General features: G+C 36.2%; 1 protein-coding gene across 3 annotated transcripts in view; it reads left to right on the forward strand.

Annotated features, from left to right (window-relative positions):
- Positions 1-19,087, forward strand: part of NOL4 (nucleolar protein 4) — a 449,007-nt gene that overhangs the window by 254,564 nt on the left and 175,356 nt on the right. The window contains exon 1 of one of the 3 annotated variants that reach the window (XM_078153442.1): positions 4,295-4,431. The exons of the other annotated variants lie outside the window; for them this stretch is intronic. The gene's annotated coding sequence lies outside the window, so the exon portion shown is untranslated. Of the gene's footprint in view, positions 1-4,294; positions 4,432-19,087 lie in introns of those variants that run through there. 3 annotated transcript variants of the gene reach the window in all.

The raw sequence follows: 19,087 nt of genomic DNA on the forward strand, positions 1-19,087 counted from the left end.
ATGCTATCCATGGAGTTTTCTTCACAAAGATACTAATTTGCCATTTCCTTCTCCTGTGGATTAAGGCAAACAGAGGTTAAGTGACTTGCCCAGGGTCATATTACTAGTAAATGTCTTGAGGCCAGATTTAAACTCACATCTTCCTGATTTCTAGCACAGCTCTATCTGTTGAGTCACCTAGCTGCCTCTTTGACATTGTGTGTTGTATACCTGATCTAATCCACTGATGCACCACCCTATTTCTTAACCAATACTAGATTATTTTGATGGTGATGACTTTGTAATATAGTTTGAGACCTGGTGCTGCTAGGCCACCTTCCTTCACATTTCCCCCCTTCTTGATTCACTTGATATTCTTGGCCTTTTGTTCTTTCAAATGAATTTTGTTATTATTTTTTTCTAGCTCTATAAAACAATTTTTTGGAAGCTTGATTGGTATGGCAGTGAATAAGTAAATTAAGTGGAATTGATATTTTTATTATATTGGCTCAGCCTAACCATGAGCAATGCATATTTCTCCAGTTGCTTAGATCTGACTTTATTTGTATGAAAAGTGTTTTGTAATTGTGTTCGTATAGTTCCTGGGTTTGTCTTGGCAAATAGACTCCCAAGTATTTTATATTGTCTACAGTTATTTTAAATGGAATTTCTCTATCTCTTGCTTCTGGACTTTGCTGGTAATATATAGAAATGCTGATGATTTATGTGGGTTTACTTTTCTCTTTTTTTAAACAATACTGAATACTTTGATGATCACTGCTTTATGATATAATTTGGGATCTTAACATGCTACTTTTCTCCTTTATTCCTCCTCTTTTTTTCTTATTTTCCTTGAGATTCTAGGTCTTTTTAAAATTTACTTCAAAAAAAATTTTGCTATTCTTTTGTTTAGCTTTATAAAGTGTGTGCTTGGTAGGTTTTTTGGTATATCATTAAATCAGTCTATAAATGAGTTGAAGTAATATGTTTATTTTATTACATTGGCACTGCCCAACCATGAAAAACAAATAATTATCCAACTATTTAAGCTTTTCCTTATTATTTCCAAGAGTTTTTATAATTAGAGTTTTATAGTTCTTGAGTGTACCTTGATAGATTGGCTCCAAGATATTTTGAATAGGACTTCCCTTTCTGTTTTTTTTTCCTGGATATTCCTATTGTTACATAAATGTGATTTCAATTTTGTGATTTATTTTGTACTTTTTACTTAACCAAAGCTATTAATTGTCTCACTGTCTTTGAAAATTCCTTGGAGTTTTCTAAGTAAGCCATCACTTTATTGACAATAATGTGTGACATTTCTTTGCCTATATTTATGTCTTTAATTTCTCTCTCTTGCCTAATTGCTATCATTTTTTCTAGAATTGTGTGAAATAAAAGTGGCAAAAGAGGAATTTACTCTTGTATTTATTAGGGAAGCATTTAGTGTTTACCTATTGCAAATAACACTAGCTTTTCACTCTTCTTTACAATTCAATGGTATTGCCTTTGTATATCTTAGTCTTGCCTTTTTCTGCTCTTCTCTAAGAGATATGAATTCAATAGAGGAGCAATGTTGAATGGAGACAGTATTGTATGATACTTATCATTCTGTGTCCAAGGTCATCAGGCCTGGTCCTATTTTCTCTATTCCCCTTTCTTACCTCAATCAATATTCATTCCTTAGTCTATGTTATCAATATACCTGTTTCTATGTTCCCTTTAACATTCTGGTTGCTAGCTGTCTTTGGAGATTGTTACAAACCACTCCTAAGATGGGATACTATCCAGGGAAGTACAACCTTTTCTCAAAGAATTTTAATGTGCATATTTTTCCCAGATAAAACTCACTTTACTAAGTTCCTTGACTCTTCCTACAGAGATATGTCTTCTCTCCCATAGGACTGATTTTTAGTTGTACTCCTCTCTTTCTTCTTCTAGGGTGAGACCTGCATTATTACTCTTACTACCTCAGGTTCTGCCCTCCATTGCTTTTGTCCTATTCTCCCAAAGTTTTCTATCTTGTTGAGAGACCTCTAGTTTGTTTTTTGAAGGGCAGCAATGAGTCCTTTGTTGAATGCCAACCTCCTTTTGTTTATTATTAGGCCCAGGATATCATGATATTTTAATTTCAGGTGCAACCTGAGGCTCCTTTGCTTCTTGGAATACACTATTTCATTCTCCAGAAAATTGCCTTTCTTTCTTATTTGAAGATCTTTCTACTAAGTGGCTGAAATGTTTTTTTTTCTTATGGTAATCATCAAATTTAACTACTACATGCCTTGGAGAAGAGAGAGAGAGAGAGAGAGAGAGAGAGAGAGAGAGAGAGAGAGAGAGAAAGAGAGAGACTGACTGCGAGTTTGTATATTTGTATTTGGCTTTTGGTATTTTTAGTATTATGGAACTTGATTTTTTTTTAATTTTCTTTGGGGGTGATCTATAATACTTAAGTTATCTCTGTATGTCCTATCTTCAAGCTTTCACTCTGTCTACACTGTGTAGAATTGTTATTCTTTTGATATTATTACTTTTTGTTTCTAACATTATTGCCTTTTACTTCTTTTTTTTCAAAATTTTCTTCCACCTTAGTATTTGTGTTTCACATCTATTATTTACTTTTTCTGAGTTTTTCATTTGAAAACATTTCTGTCATGTATTCAGTTTTTCCTGCTCTGCTGGCGCTACTTTGTGTTTTTTAAAAATTCTACATTGAAATAAAATTTTATATATATACATATATATATAATGTTATTTTTATGGTTTTGAAAACTTCTATGTTGAAATATCTGATTTCTTAATTTATTTCTAATGTCTTCTTTTAAGTTTTATTTCTCTTTTGAAGCATTTCATTGTTTCTTGCTGCTCTTACTATTATTTCACTTCCATTCTTCCCTAGTTCCTTTCAAGATTCAGCTCAAATCCCAATTCCTAAAAGAAGCTTTTCATGCTCTTTCCTTCTTCCCTCCACCCCAGATTCTAGTACCTTTCTTTCAGGATTATTTCGAATTTATATTGTAAATCTTGTGTCTTGTTTGCATGTTGTCTCCTTCAATAGCATGTCCAGCTCCTTGAGGACAAGAACCAAATATTTTTTTTTTTGTATATCTATCACTTAACACAGTGCCAGTCACATAGCAAACACTTGAGAAATGCTTGTTGATCAGTTAATTAATTATTACATTATCTCTGGAGAGTCCACAAAATTTTCATTGTCATTAGGTAATACTTGTCCACTTTTCTTCATAGTATTTCATTTGTTCAAAATACTTTGGTTTTTCCTTGACATTTTACTTTTTCTTCTGTCTTTACGTTCCATTATCTTGGTTAATTTTGCTCTGAAGTTAGTTTTTATTCAGGCTTTCCCTTTTGGTCTTTTGATCTTCATCTTTTCTTTGGGTAAGCTTTCTCCCTGTTTGGCTCCTTTCCTTCCTACAGGTCTTACAAGCCCTTGAGGAGGAGTTACTTGGCATGCTCTGTTTCCTGGTCTTTGGAGATGGGGGCATTTGAAGGTCCAGGGTCCTGCCCCGAATAATTCTCTTCTGGGAGATTATATCCAGCTGGGTTGCCAGCCTCCTCTTCCCTAGGCTTACTACTCATTTCCTCCAATGCCTTTAGTTGCCCTAGTCACCATGTGGGATTTCTATCCTGTCCAAATCTTCTGTTCTCTTCTTCCTTTGTGTCCTTTCCTTTGAATGAGTGGACACAATTGACCCTTTTCACATTTTGAAGCAGGGGAGCAAGTTTTCAAGTGGAGCCACAGACATGAAGTAGCCTCATAGCTGAATCCTGAGTTAAAAGTCTGTGAGTTTACTTGTGCTCAATGACCGGAAATGTAGACTCAGTTGAAGCGTTGAATGCTAAATGGGAGTTCTAAGTATTAAAGTTCCAATGTTAACCCATGAGATTTTCATCTCGTATATCAGTTTTGCTTTCTTGTTAGCATAGTACCATGGAAAAAATTGATCTGGAATTATAGGACCTGAGTTCCATTCATACCTTCCATTCAATTACTGCCTTTGTGAACTTGGGCAAATAATTTAAATTTCTTTGGGCCTCCATTTCCTTCTCTCTAAAAGAAGGGATTATGTTTGGTAATTTCTAAAATCCCTTCCAATTATACAGCCATGATCTGTGATTGTTTAGCTTTATCTGTAATTACTCTGTATCTGACACACAGTTGTTTTCTTTGAGGTTTTAGAGGTTGTAGTTTACAGGAAACAGATATACCACCATCTTGCTGGTCATGTGATCTCACCATGCCATTGTGTCATCACAGAAATCACATTTTTCAATTCTTTCAGTATCTGAGCATGTTGTTCACTCAGTCCAGATAATGAACTCACCAAGCCAGTTTTGTGCATTTTTTTTAACTGTCTCTCAACATCTTGGGAATCAGCACCATGTTAACTGTGTTTGTTTGGACTTTTCCAGTGTAAAGATAATTTTCTTTGGGTGAGAAATTGAAGAAATATAAGAATGGAGAAGCTCTGCCTTTTCTCTCTCATTGTTATCCTATATATCTTTGAGCACTGACACTCTTCCTTTTCTTAACCTCATCTTTTCTACAATTTAGTTTTTAAAAATCCCTATCTGTTGTCCTTTTCCTTAAGGCCTTTATGCTTTAGTACTACTAATACTGTTTTTTAAGACACTGACACCCTTTGTACTCATCCTATGTTTTGGCTCTTACTTCAATCTTTTGTATGTGACTATGTACAGAATATGGAAATGTCTCTTCTAAATATGCTTGTGTCGTGGAGGAATTTCATTAATAACATAAAATTGAAAACAGTGGTTTGAGTAATTCTTGATTGCCATTGGGTAATTGGAAATACATTTAGTTATTATTTGTTGTCTTGGTTTTAAATCAGAAATTTCATCGTATTCTGATTAAATATAGTAATCTAGCTAAATGATTTTATAATAGCCAATCTAAGAAGCATTTTACAGTTTTAATCTGATAATTAAAATTCTCCTGGTGGTAGAAATCAGTTTATAGGAAAATAAGCATGTATCATTGCTGTAGAATGAATACCTTTTAGCTAAAAGTCTTCAATCAGATATATATTCCGTTCCGTTACTCAGACTCTATCTGTTAGTTCTTCTTGATCATCTTGTTGCCACTTCAAATTAAAAAATCTTTTATTCTCCCATGTTTCTTCCTTCAACATTTTTTATAACATTTCAAACGTCATACTATTTCTTCAGTAACCCAACATAAAATCATTAGAGTTGTGGGTATTTATGTGTATACCATCGACTACAAGTCACTGTGGCTTAATAGTGCCTATTCCTAGAGGAGTTCAGAATCCTTTGGGAGAAAAGGCTTACATACATGAAACAATAGAGTAAAAATGTATAAACTGACATAGTAAATTGAAATAGAAGTTCAATATTGCTTAGAATTTCCTGGAAGGACTTTATGGAGGATATGGGCTTTCCTTCTAATACCATTACTTAGCACCTTTCTTCTAATCCAATATATACCCCAAACAATTATCTTTTTACTTCTGACAACCCTCAGAAACTACTTAATGCATCCCATAGGTTTACCATCCTAGTTGTTAACCTCATTGTCTATTCCCTGTTCCAGTCCTGTATCTTCCCCACATGGATTTTTTTTGACATGAAGTCACAACCCACTCTTACTCTTTTATTTCTATGTGCAAACCATTTTCAAATCCTGTCTTCCTCTATAATTCTAAACTTTATCTTCTCTATATTCTTTGCTAAAAGCTTCATCCTGGTTCTAATTTTCCCTTATCTCACCTGTTCTAAAGTTTTACTTACTATTTCTCTCCTACTGAATTGACCTTTCAGTATACTTTCTAATTAAAAGGATTCATAGTGCTCTAATTCATAGTGATCTTACTTAGTCCTGGAAGTAAAATTCAGCTGTCAAGGTAAGTAAAAAGAAGAAAAAAACCTTTGAACTGATTAGCCATTTCTATGGTAATAACTTTATGATTATATAGAAATGTAATTCAAAGGATTCAACATATTTTGATACTATTATTTTCAGATTCACCACAATTCATATTAGCAGTGTAAGAGTGGGGATCAATTGAATCAATTAATCAATCACTTGTCCTCCTACCCTACCCTCCTTTTAAAGAGACTAACAAGATATTCTATACTCTAAAACCTTTATCAGGCAATAAGACCTTTATTGAATCAATCAATGAATGAAAGACATTAGACTAGGTGCAAAAAAATGATTAATTGATTTGAAAAGAGTAGAAGCCACTGGATGAAATGATATGATACTGCACAAAAAAAAATGCATTTGGATTGTTCAATCATGCCCTATGGGACTTGGATTAAAAACAAACAAACAGTATACTATGTTAGGACAGAGGATTCTAGTGGCAGGCCAGACTGCTAGTGGAAGTAGTTCCAACCCATCCTCTGGGAGGGAATCACTTGGGGTGGGGTTAAGGGAAGAGTAAGCCTCTGGTATCCCATCATACTCACTTGACCAGAACATGACATAGTGAATTTCAAAAGGCTGGGAGATTTGGACTCCCCATCAGTGTCCTTGCAGCGTTCCCATAACAGCAATAGAAGATATCAGTGGCTGCCTCGAGTGGAGGGCCAACTAAACATAATAAGGGAAAGAGAAAGGCAGTTTCCAGACTCTATAAAGAGTCTAGCAAAAAGCTGCATCATGACCACGGGGAATTAAATGAATTCTCCACAAAGGGGAGAAATGGACTTTTAGCAATCCGTGACTGTTCTCTTTAAACTTGGAGCCCTCTTCTCCTTTGGAGTCTGTTTGCATTTGTGGGAGTTTGCACTGTGGATTCTGTTGTGCTGTTGGTTTGGACAGGTATTTTCTATCAACCGCTTTTACTACATTATTTTAGCAAACTCTCATTTCTAAAAGCTAATTAAGTCTAGTGACCAGTTGATATCAAAGATAATCAATTAAGAATACATACTGGTAGGGACATGTTAGCTCTTGTATTAGAGAAAAAACCCTCAGCATTATCCCTAAGTGGTGCAGTGGATAGAGTGCTGGGCCTGGAGTGAAGAAAACTCATTTTCCTGAGTTCAAATCTGGCCTCAGCCACTTACTAGGTGTGTGACCCTGGGGCAAGTCACTTCACCCTGTTTGCCTCAGCTCCTCATCTATAAAATTAGCTGGAGAAAGAAATGGCAAACCACTCCAGTTTCTTTGCCAAGAAAACTTCAAATGGGATCACGAAGAGTTGAACATGACTGAAATGACTAAATGATAAATTATCCCTAGACTTCCCTCCAAAAGGAGAAGTAGGAGCTATTCTCTGGGAGCCTAGCTTGCCAGTGTAAGGGGGAGTTGGAAAGAATGTCAGGAGCCCGCATTACATGTGGGGGCTTCATCTGGGATAAATTTTGGGCCCTTCACATTCATAAGGGACCCACTGCAGAGACTCTCCATCTATGACTCTCATTATTGGTTTCTCTAGTTTTAGGCATCCACTAGAAAATATTAGCATTTTTTCTCTTTTTTTTTAGGCCATAGTTATAGCTAATTTTCTGGTGTGTTTCCTTATAATCCAGACCGATTTCTTTGTGATAATCCTTGCTTTACAATTTAAAAACAATTACCTATTATATTACTATAATTTGTTTGAATCCCTAAAATATTTGTGCCTAGCTGTTTAGAATATATCTATATCTAGAAACCAGTTAAATCTGGTTTGCTAATTGAAATCAACAGACAGTCAGTTGAAATGGCACATAGGTGGGAGTTTATGAGTGATAGCATTAAGAAAGACTAATCCCAAACCTTCAGATTAACCCATAGATCCCTGATGAGAAAAGTAACTGACCGCTGTCTGGGATACAAGACAGCCAGTAAAAATGGAGGTTGGAATCTGGTCTCAGACACTTGATACTTGACACTTACTAGCTGTGTGACCCTGGGCAAGTCACTTAACCCTGATTGCCTCTCTCTGTCACACACACACACACACACACACACACACACACACACACAAAAGTAGAAGTTGGAAGAGAGAGCCCCATACCAGAAAAGTAACGGACAAGCACCCCTTATCTTCTCCCTTCCAATAGAACATAGGTTCTTTGGGGAGCAGAGCTTTTCTATTCTGCATCCCCAGCTCCTGGCACTGTGAGTGGCATGTAGTAGGAACTGACCAAATTCTAACTGAATTGCATTGAATTGAACTTATAGGTGGGGAAACTAAAATTGCAGAAGGAATTTCTGTATTCAGTGAAAAAGACTAGTGACTTTGAAGATCTACTAAATGGTCTAGTTTAACAGGATGGTGCATGGAAGCTAAGCAGAGTGCAGTAATAAGAATCTGGGTCTCCTAAATCCTAGATTATAGTTAATTCTGTTACGTCACATTGCCTTGTTGGGTTGGCTTTTTGCCAGCCCACCACCCTAATATGGTATTCTCAAAAAGGTTAGGTAGTATCACATAAGGGGCAGCTAGGTGGTGCAGTGGATAGAGCGCTGGGCCTGGAGTCAGGAAGACCTGAGTTCAAATGTGACATCAGACACTTACTAGCTGTGTGACCCTGGGCAAGTCACTTAGCCCTCTTTGCCTCAGTTTCCTCATCTATAAAATGGGCTGGAGAAGGAAATTGCAAACTACTCATGTCTTTGCCAAGAAAACCTCAAATGGAGTCACAAAGTGTTGGACACAACTGAACAGCAACAAGTGAAAGCATCATGTAATGTAAAGAGAAATGGACGAGGGGTCTTAGATAATCTAAATTGCAGTCCCAGGTATGTCATGGGCAATGTCATCTCGGGAAGCTATTTAACCTTTCTGTACCACATCAGATAAATGGATTTAGAGCTTGAAGGTGTGCTAGAGGTCATATAACACAAATCTCTCATTTTACAGACGAGAAAACTAAGGCCAAAACAGATTAAAGACTGGGAATTTTTTTGGGGGGGAGAGGCAATTGGAGTTAAGTGACTTTTCCAAGGTCACACAGCTAGTAAATGTCTGAGGCTGGATTTAAACTCAGGTCCTCCTGACTCTAGGCCTGGTGCTCTAACCACTGGGATACCTAGCTGCCTCTAGGACTGGGAATTTTTAAATAGTCAAAGTAATATGTCATACACAGATTAGTCTTTTTGGCCGAGTATTTCAGTGCTTCAAAGTTTTGTGATTTCTTTGCATTACTTTCATCTGATATACTTGATCGCTGACAAAATTGCGGTGTTTACTAATAAAGAGTTGATTTACCTAAAATTTTATAAAAGAGCTTCTCTTCTGGGGACTTAGGTCATTACTGGCTTTTAGAGAATTTCAGCAGTTTTCTATTCCAATCCAGACCTAATCAGGGACCCCTTCCACAGTCCTAGAGTCATCCAGCCTCTCCATGAATACCTTCGATTGAGAGGAACTCCCTATCATGTAGTCCCAACCTATCTTTCCTCTGGACAGCTCTCATTGTTAGAAAATTTTTGCCTCATTACCGAGGTGAAACTCACATCTGTACATACTTACAGCTTCTACTTATTACTCCTAGTTCTGCCATTGGAAGCCAAAGAAGAACGTCTAATATCGCTTCCATACAACAACTCTTCAAATACATCAGGTCAGCTATTATTCCCTGCTCTCCCTTGCCCCATCCCAAACTTAAGTTTCCTACAGACTAACCATTCCCATTTCCTTCAACTAAAGAGTTGGACGTTTCTCAGCACTACTATACCAGGCCAGGTTTGTGAACTGTTTCTTGCACTCCTCATCTCATTCTTCTTTCTTTCTTGATGGTTATTATTATTTTACTATAGCATTGTTTCTTTTGCTCTTTTAATTTTTTTTCTCATCCAAATGCTATACATGAAATTTCTTTTCCACTCTGGTTTATGGATTTTCTCACAGAAGTTGATGTTTTTAATATACAATGCTGTTCTATTGCCCCTCTTTCTTTACATGTACCTTTTGAATATTGTATATTCTTCAGTTCTTCTAGGTTCATTCATGAGTCACATCCTACCAAGACTCAGTGATAATTGTGATGTTTAATTTATCTCAATGTATTATTAACTCTAATGTATTTAGTTTATTGCCTATACTTTGTGAACTCATGTACAGATATTTAAGCCATTAGTCTTCTTAGATATTTTTCCTATGGATCATGGGACCTCTTTACTGATATTTGTGTCATATTTGCCATTCTTTGTGGTTTCTGGCTTTTTAAATTTTAAAAAAATTTCTATCTCCTTTCCATTTTCAGTTTAAAATCCTTGGAATAAAATATGATAGTATCCTGGCATATATACTCTTCCCTATCCTCATTAAGTGAACTCCATCCCTGGCCAAAAGTCCATGTCTTTCTTGTATGTGATGCTTTTGTACAGACATTTCATATTCTTTTTTTCCTTTTGCTTCTTTGCCCAAACTATACACATGTATATCTCACTATTGATAAGTTTTTATTTTCAAATTAAAGTAACAGAATTTTTTGCTGTTATTCGTCAGAATTTTTTTCCTGTTGTGATAATTTTATCCAGGGACTTTTATGATGAGATTAAAATACCCTTAAGTTGAGTCTTTGATATTAGTTTGCTTATTGAACAATATTTGTAAATGTTAGTGTATAAACTTAAAGAATCATATTAATTCACATCCACAAGCTTTTATTAGGTGCTATGTGCCAGGCACTGTGCTAAGGCTGAGAATACAAATGTAAGCAAGAAGAATGGCAATCCCTTTCCTCAAGGACTTCTCAATCTAATTAGGAATGTGACTACAAAAACCAGGATAGCATGAACTACAGTTGCATATGACGTGACATGATATATACAAAGTACTTTTGAAACTTTGATTGCCATATAAGTGTCATATGTTACTGTCTTTACTGAAAAATCATTCCTCTCATCTTGGTATAATTCAGATAGAAATAGTGCTGAGACAAGTAATTATTTTGCTATTATAATCTTATATTCAATATTCTATAGGCTATTGCCAAGGTTGATAAAATAACTGTTTTTTTAAAGTTGAATAAAAGTAGTTGGATGTAAGCTCATCATCTGTAGGATCACTGGAATTATCCTTGGTACAACTCCAGCAGCAGACAGGACAGTAGGGATGCTATGCACCTTGTCCTGTTCCCATACGATTTTGACGTCTTTGACCAGGCCTCTATACTTGGACACCTTTTGTTCCATATATCTTAGAAAGTTTGAGTATTCAGGATGATTGCGCCTTTTTAAAATGTTGAGGTTAAGTTTTTAATGAATCAATTTTATGTCAGGGCAGTTGAAGGCAACCATTTAACCTGAGACAATTAATCCAATCCAGTCCAATTTAATGATTAAAATCTCCAGGATGTTTTGAAGTTTATATATAGTACAGGCATTTGTGATCTTTCAGTCCATGAAAGATAGTGAGCTTCTGGTGTATAATTCTAGCCGCATGTTTATAGGTACTCAACAGAGGCTAAACTTTTGCAGCCTTCAGTGGTATAATCATGTAATCTCCACCATTGCATAATCTACATTGATCATGAAATCCACACATCTTAAGGACCACTGTTTCTAGTGGTAGTGCCCTGGTCAAGATTTGCCATCATAAATTCCTTAATTTTCAAAAACAAATATGCATGAGTCAGCCATTGTTCAACATTTCTTTGTTGACATACTATTGGCAGAATTCATATTGATATTGAAAATAGAAAGAAGGCTCTTTGTTTCTTCTTATGGGTTGTAGAGGAAAATTAAAGCCAATTTCAATCAAAACATTTGACAAATCCAACAGCATGAACATTTTATTAGCCTTTGCTACTAGTTAGTGAAATGATGCCCACTTATTTCTATGTGATTTTTTTTTGCCTGCTTACCATGTGATCTGAGAATTTCTATATATCCTCTTCCTCCTTTTTGACTGGAAATGTTAGTTTCTCTATACTTGTCTGAGAGGTAATTGGCCCTATATTCCCTTAATATCAGTAAAATTTTATCCATTTAACCTAGTTGTCAGTTCAGAGCAATTGATGATTTGACCAATATATTTCTTAGCTGTGCATCATCATATTTTCTATCAGAGTGGTTTCATGATAACAGCATCTCACACTATTGCTTGTTTCTATTGTACATTTAACGTGCTGCATGGGTGAACCTGCTCTGTTTTTATCTGACTGGTTTCTTCGAAAGGATTGAGCTGCTACAAAATGATTTGTCTTGGTTTCACTTTAAACATCCTGTCGAGTTTTATCATTGTCATTTGATCCACTGTTCACAGTGTGATCCTGACATTCAGTGAAAGCAATCGCAGTTCTTATTGTCACCCAAGCCTTGCTGCCTTGTTTTTTTGATTGTAGAAATAAAGTAATCCATGAATGAGCAACCAACACATTCATGAGGTACCAAGGCAAATTAATTTGGGATGAAGCAACCTGTGGTATTATTTGACTTGTACTTTATCAAGTCATCAAACACTACTTGAACACCTGATATGTGTAAGTCCCTCTGCTGAGCTTGGTAGAGGACACATTGAAACATAAGATATATTCCAAGTCCTATAGAAACTTCAGAAAATATGTGAGATGTACACATAATAAAAATCCAATAAAATGATGATTATTAAATACCAGATGAGTGACACAGTCAGCAAACATATAATTGAAAAAAATTTTGGTTTTAAAACTGAAATATAGATTCAAATTATTTTATGATGACTGTTATTAGCTGGAAATTATAGCCAGATGGACAATTGTGCTACTAAAATCAATAAATCAATCAATAAAGAGAGCAGAAGACAATCCCTGTGCTCAAGGATCTTACAATTTAATGGGGGAGAAAATGTAATCCATAGGTAATAATTGGTGGAAAATGTTAACTGTTTCTCAGAGATAGTATATTTTAAAATGGAATTTCCAGTTCTAGTTCTGGTTAAGACTAAGAGAATAGTTAAACCCGGATATAGAGTTGGTGAGTATAAGGAATATTAAGTATCAAAGATGTCATTGTTCAGTCTTTCAGTCGAGAGAGCACTTCTCCACTATCTCTTGAACTCTGTCCAAGTTGATATTCATTGTTTCCTCTATCTTATCCTCTACTGTGCCCTTTTCCTTTTACCTTCAATCTTTCCCAATATCAACTTCTTTTCCAAGGAGTCTTGCATTCTCAATTATGTGTCAAATGTATTTAAGCTTCAGCTTCAGTATTTGATCTTTTAGTGAATAGTCTGAGTTAATTTCTTTAAGTCCTGACTGATCTGATCTCATTGCTGTCCAAGGGACCCTCAATGGTTTTCTCCAGCACCACAATTTGAAAGCATTATTTCTGCAGTGCTCAGCTTTCCTCATAATCCAACTCTCAAAGCCATACATTGCTACGGAAAAAATCATAACTTCGACTATACAGACCTTTGTTGGCAAAGTGATGTCTCTGCTTTTCAGTGTATTGTCCAGATTTGACATAGTTTTCCTTCCAAGAAGAAAGTGTCTTTTAATTTCATGGCTGCACTCACTGTCTTTGAGGCCAAAAATATAAGATTGAACTCTACTTCCAGTTCTTCTCCTTCTATTGGCCAGGAAGTGATGGGACCAGTTGCTATGATCTTAATTGTTTTGATGTTAAGCTTCAAGACAGCTTTTACACTCTCCTCTTTCACCTTCATCAAGAGGTTTCTTAATTCCTCTTCACTTTGTACCATTAGAGTAGTATCAACTGAATACCTGAGATTGCTGATATTTCTCCCAGCACCCTTAATCTCAGCTTTTGATTCCTCCAGCCTGGCATTTCACATGATGTACTTTGCATATAAGTTAAATAAATAAGGTGATAATATACAGCCTTGTCATGCTACTTTTCCAATCTTAAAACCAGTTGGCTGTTTCATGTTCAGTACTAATTGTTGCTTTTTGGCCCGCATTCATTCTCATCTCTTTGAGGATTTACCACATTTTGCTGTGACCCACACAGTCAAAAGCCTTTAATGTAGTTAAGGAAATAGACATAGATTTTTTTTTCTGTAACTCCTTTGCTTTCTTCATAATCCAGTGAATGTTGGCAATTCCATCTCTAGATTCTCTGCCCCTTCAAAAAACAGCCTGTTCTTCTGCTAATTCTTGGTTCCTGTGGTTCCTAAAGCCTAGCTCGCTGAATCTTAAGCATAACCTTACTGATGTGTAAAATGACTGTAACTGTTTAGTAATTTGAACATTCTTTGGCATTGTCCTTCTTTATAATTGGGATATAAACTGATCTTTCCAATTCAGTGGCCACTGTTGTGTTTTCCAATTTTGCTAGCATATTGACTATATCACTTTAACAGCATCATCTTTTAAGATTTTAAATAGCTCGGCTGGAATCTCATCACCTACACTAGCCTTATTGTTAGCAGCACTTCCTAAGGCCCATTTGACTTTATTCTCTAAGATGTCTGGCTCTAGATCAGTAACTACACCATCTTGGTTATTGGTGATGTTAAAATCTTTCTTTTTGTCTTTTTTGGTCTTTTGTGTATTCTTGCCACCTCTTCTTAATCTCTCAGGCTTTCTGTTAAGTCTCCACCATTTTTATTTTTTATCCTGCCCATTTTTGCAGGAAAGATTCCCTTGATATTTCTAATTTGCTTGAAGAGATCTTTATCTTTCCCATTCTATTGTTTTCTTCTATTTCTTTGCATTATTCATTTAAGAAAACCTTCTTATCTGTCCCTGCTATTCTCTGGAATTCTGCCCTCTGCTGGGTGTATCTTTCCTTTTCTCCTTTCTCTTTCCCTTTCCCTTTCCCTTTCCCTTTCCCTTTCCCTTTCCCTTTCCCTTTCCCTTTCCCTTTCCCTTTACTTCTTTCCTCAGCTATTTGTAAAGCCTCAATAGACAACCATTTTGATTTCTTGCACTTCTTTTTCTTTGTTGCTGCCTCCTGTACAATATTGCAAACTTCTATCCATAGTTCTAGGCACTTTGTCTACCAGACCTAATCCATTAAATCTATTCATTATCTCTACTTTATATTCATAAAGGATATTATTTAGGTCATACCTATATGGTCTGATGGTTTTCCCTATTTTCTTCAATTTAAGTATGAATGTTGCACAAAGAAGAACATGATCTGAGCCATAGTCAGCTCAAAGATGAGTAACTTCCAAATCACTAGAGAGTAATAGATTTGATTCTAGGTAAATAACCATCATGCTAGGGATTCATTTGAGATGGCTAATGTAAAGTGGAGTCCCCTAATGCTTTCTGGAGGTGTACCTGCTAAGAAAATAATGTGCATCTATAATATTATATCTGTATAGATTATGTATTGGGTGTAGTGAATGAAGATTCCTAGCTTATGAGGTCTCACTCAAAATCATTTTCTTAGCAGGCACATCTTCAAAAGATATTAGATGCAATTATACCCAAATTAATTTGCTTATTCAGTGCTATACCAATCAAGCTGTCAAAAATTATTTTATAGAGCTAGAAAAAATAATAGCAAAATTCATCTGGAGGAATAAAAGGCCAAGAATATCAAAGGAATTAATGAAAAAAAAATGTGAAGAAAGGTGACCTAGCTGTACTAGATCTTAAACTGTATTATAAAGTGATAATCATCAAACAATATGGTACTGGTCAAAATACAGAGTGGTAGATCAGTGGAATAGTTCAGGTAGTAAATGACCATAGTAATCTAGTATTTGATAACCACAAAGAATCAAGCTTTTGGGAAAAGCACTAGGTATTTGACAAAAACTACTGGGAAAACTGGAAAACAGTATGGCAGAAACTAGGTATAGACTAATATCCTATACCACATACCAACATAAGGTCAAAATGAGCACACGATTTAGACACAAAGGATAATACCATAAACAAATTAGGAGAGAAAGGAATAGTTTACCTGTCAGATCTATGGAAAAGGGAAGAGTTTATGATCAAATGAGATATAGTGAGCACTAAGAAATGAAAAATGGATTTTGGTTATATAAATTTTTTAAAAAATCAAACTTTTGCACAAACAAAATCAATGCAACCAAAATTAGAAGGAAAGCAGAAAGCTGGGGAAAGAAAACTTATAGCACATCTCTGATAAAGTTCTCATTTCTCAAATATTTAGAGAACTAAATCAAATTTGCAAGAATACAAATCATTCCCAAATCAATAAAAAGTCAAAAGATATGAACAGGCAGTTTTCAGAAATAGGAATCAAAGTTCTTTATAGTCATACGAAAAATGCTCTAAATCACTACTGATTAAAAATGCAAATTAAAACAACTTTGAGGTACCACCTCACACCTATCAAATTGACTGATATTTCAGAATAGGAAAATGATAAATATTGGAGAGGATATGGGAAAATCAGGACACTAATGCATTGTTGGTGAAATTGTGAACTGATCCAACCATTCTGGAGAGCAATTTGGAACTATATCCAAAGAGCTATAAAAATGTGCATAATCTTTGATCTAGCAATACTACTAGGTCTGCATCCCAAAGTGATCCAAAAAGAAGAGAAAATACCTATTTATACAAAATTATTTACAGCAGCTCTTTTTGTGTTGGCAAAGAATTGGATATTGAGGGGATGTCCATCAACTAGGGAATGTCTGAACAAGTTGTAGTAAATGATTGGAATGGAAAACTATTGTGCTATAAGAAATGAAGAGCAGGATGATTTCAGAAAAACCTGGAAAGATTTACATGCACTGATGCAAAGTGAAGTGAGCACAACTGGTAAGTGTCTGAGGCCAGATTTGAACTCAGGAAGCGTTTTTCTGACTCTAAGCTTGGCATTCTATCCACTGGACCACTTAGCTGCCCATTCCCATTTTACAGCTAAGGAAACTGAGGCAAAGAGAGACTTGTTCAGGATCATATAGCTAGTAAGTGGTTAGACTGGATTTGAACTCAGTTTTGCCTGACTCCAATCCTAGCACTCCATCCATTGTGCTACAGCTGCCTCTAAGTGAAGTGAATTGAGAGTACCATAGGCATGAAGAACAACCTGAACAGGCACATGTAGATGATAGATGGAAGGTTGTGTATGGAGAACATGCAATAATCCAGTTTTGCTGGAATATTAGGAGGAGTCCACAGGGTCATGATTGGTAATTACTTTGATCAGAATTCTTAAGTCTTTAAAAATTGTTTTTCTGCATAATGTTGCTTTTACTATAGACAACAAATACGAATCCAACAAGCATTTATCGAGCATCCACTATATTCCAGGCACTGTTAAATACCAGGGATATAATTAATAAGAGACAGTCCCTGCCCTCAAGGAGCTTACAATCTAAAGGGAGAGACAATACCCAAGAGTAGGCAGAAAAGCTGGGGTGGGGGTGGGGTTTGGCATTGAGGGCAGAAGGAATGGGACACCAAGAGGTACCTGGTGTGGGGGTATCTTGTTCCATGGAATTAAAACCAAGCAGGGCAGGAGATCCAAACTGGAGTGAGCTGATTCAAGTTTCTGCCCTCTCTAAAGGAAGGCATAAGGAGGAGTTTAGTACTTCACCCTCCAGCCCTCCAATTAGAGGGAAGAGAATTCTGAGGGAGTTCCAGTGAATCAAAGCTTGAGTTAGCAGCATGGTTGAGTTTAGAGATAATGAGCTTATCCTGGGAGAGGCATCTTGCTCAGTGCAGTTGTTCCATGGAGGCAGAGCAGCAGATACAAAATGAGATGTAAATAGATAATCACAGGGTAGTTAGGTGGCATAGTGGATAGAGCACCGGCCCTGAAGTCAGGAGGACCTGAGTTCAAATCTGGCCTCAGACACATAACACTTACTAGCTGTGTGACCCTGGGCAAGTCAGTTAACCCAATTGCCTAGCAAAAAAATAAAAAATAAAAAAAATATATAATCACAAGTCAAATGGAAGACACTATGTTAGGTGTTGGGGGTATAATGGCAAAGATGAAAAAATAGTTCCTGTCTTCTCAAGAACCTTACATTCTACTGGGGTGGATACAACATTTAAACAAATATGTTAATGATAATTTAAGGCAGGAGAGAGTACGAGAATCTAAGGAAATTAAAAAAAAATGCTTCTTGTACAAGCTGGCACGTGAATTAAGCCTTGACTGCAACTAGGAACTGTGAGTTATAAGTGGAAAGGGAGTGCATTCTAGGCATGGAAGACAGTCCACAGAAGGTCATGGAGGCAGGCCATGGAATGCCAAGTTCAGAACAATGTATCCGAAATGTAGAGTCGGTGAGAGGGAAAATGTGACATAGTTGGAAAGATAAACTAAAATCTGCATAAGTTTTAATTGTTAGTATTTTATCCTAGTGGCAATAGGGAGCCACTGAAGATGCTTGAGAAAGGAGGTGACATGATCATAACTACTGTACTTACGGGTTTGTTTTGAGCATGGGAAAGCTAGGCAATGGGGTTAAGTGACTTGTCTAGGGTCACACAGCTAGAAAGTGTCAAGTGTCTGAGGCCAAATTTGAACTCAGTTCCTCCTGACTCCAGGTCCAGTGCTCTATCCACTACGCCATCTAGCTGCCCCTGTACAAAGGTTATTTTGGCAGTGGAGTAGAGAATGGATTAAAGAGAGCAGAGTCTTGAGCCAAGGAGACTAATTAAAAGATTATTGAAATGGTCCACATGAGAGTTGATGAGGCCCTGAACCAGGGTGGTAATAATATAACTAGCCTAAGCTATGGATGTAATGAAGGAGAGGTAAGAATTGAGGATTATTGGGATTTCAAACCAGTGTGACCAAAAGCATTGATTAGAGAGTCGTGGAGTGAAAAACAAAAGGAAAGAATTTTGGAAGGGGACTGTGGATAGATTGAGTTGGAGATGTTTATAGGTCATCCAGTAGTAGATGTCCAGTAGGTGACCTCAGGACAGAGGGCTAGAGAGAGAGATTTAAGAGTCACTGATATACGAGATGAATAATTTAACCCATAACTGGTAACTGAGGTCATGAAGAGAGCATATTGAAAGAGAAGAGGACCTAAAATTGAGCTTTCAGAAATACCCATGTTTAGGAGCTAGGATATGAATGATGATTCAGCAAAGAGATTGAGTAGTCATGTTCAGACAAATAGAGGAAGAAGGAGAGAGGTGTCACCAAAAATAATGGATGAGAGACATACAGAAGGAAAGAGTAGTCAATAGTAGCAAATGCTGGAGAAGATTGAAGCCATTAGAATTAGTAGCAATTATCATGGCATGATAAAAGACAAAA

The sequence above is a fragment of the Phascolarctos cinereus genome, unplaced genomic scaffold (assembly GCF_003287225.1).
Source record: "Phascolarctos cinereus isolate Bilbo 61053 unplaced genomic scaffold, phaCin_HiC Scaffold_4;HRSCAF=312, whole genome shotgun sequence".
In the NCBI taxonomy this organism is placed as follows: Eukaryota; Metazoa; Chordata; class Mammalia; order Diprotodontia; family Phascolarctidae; genus Phascolarctos; species Phascolarctos cinereus.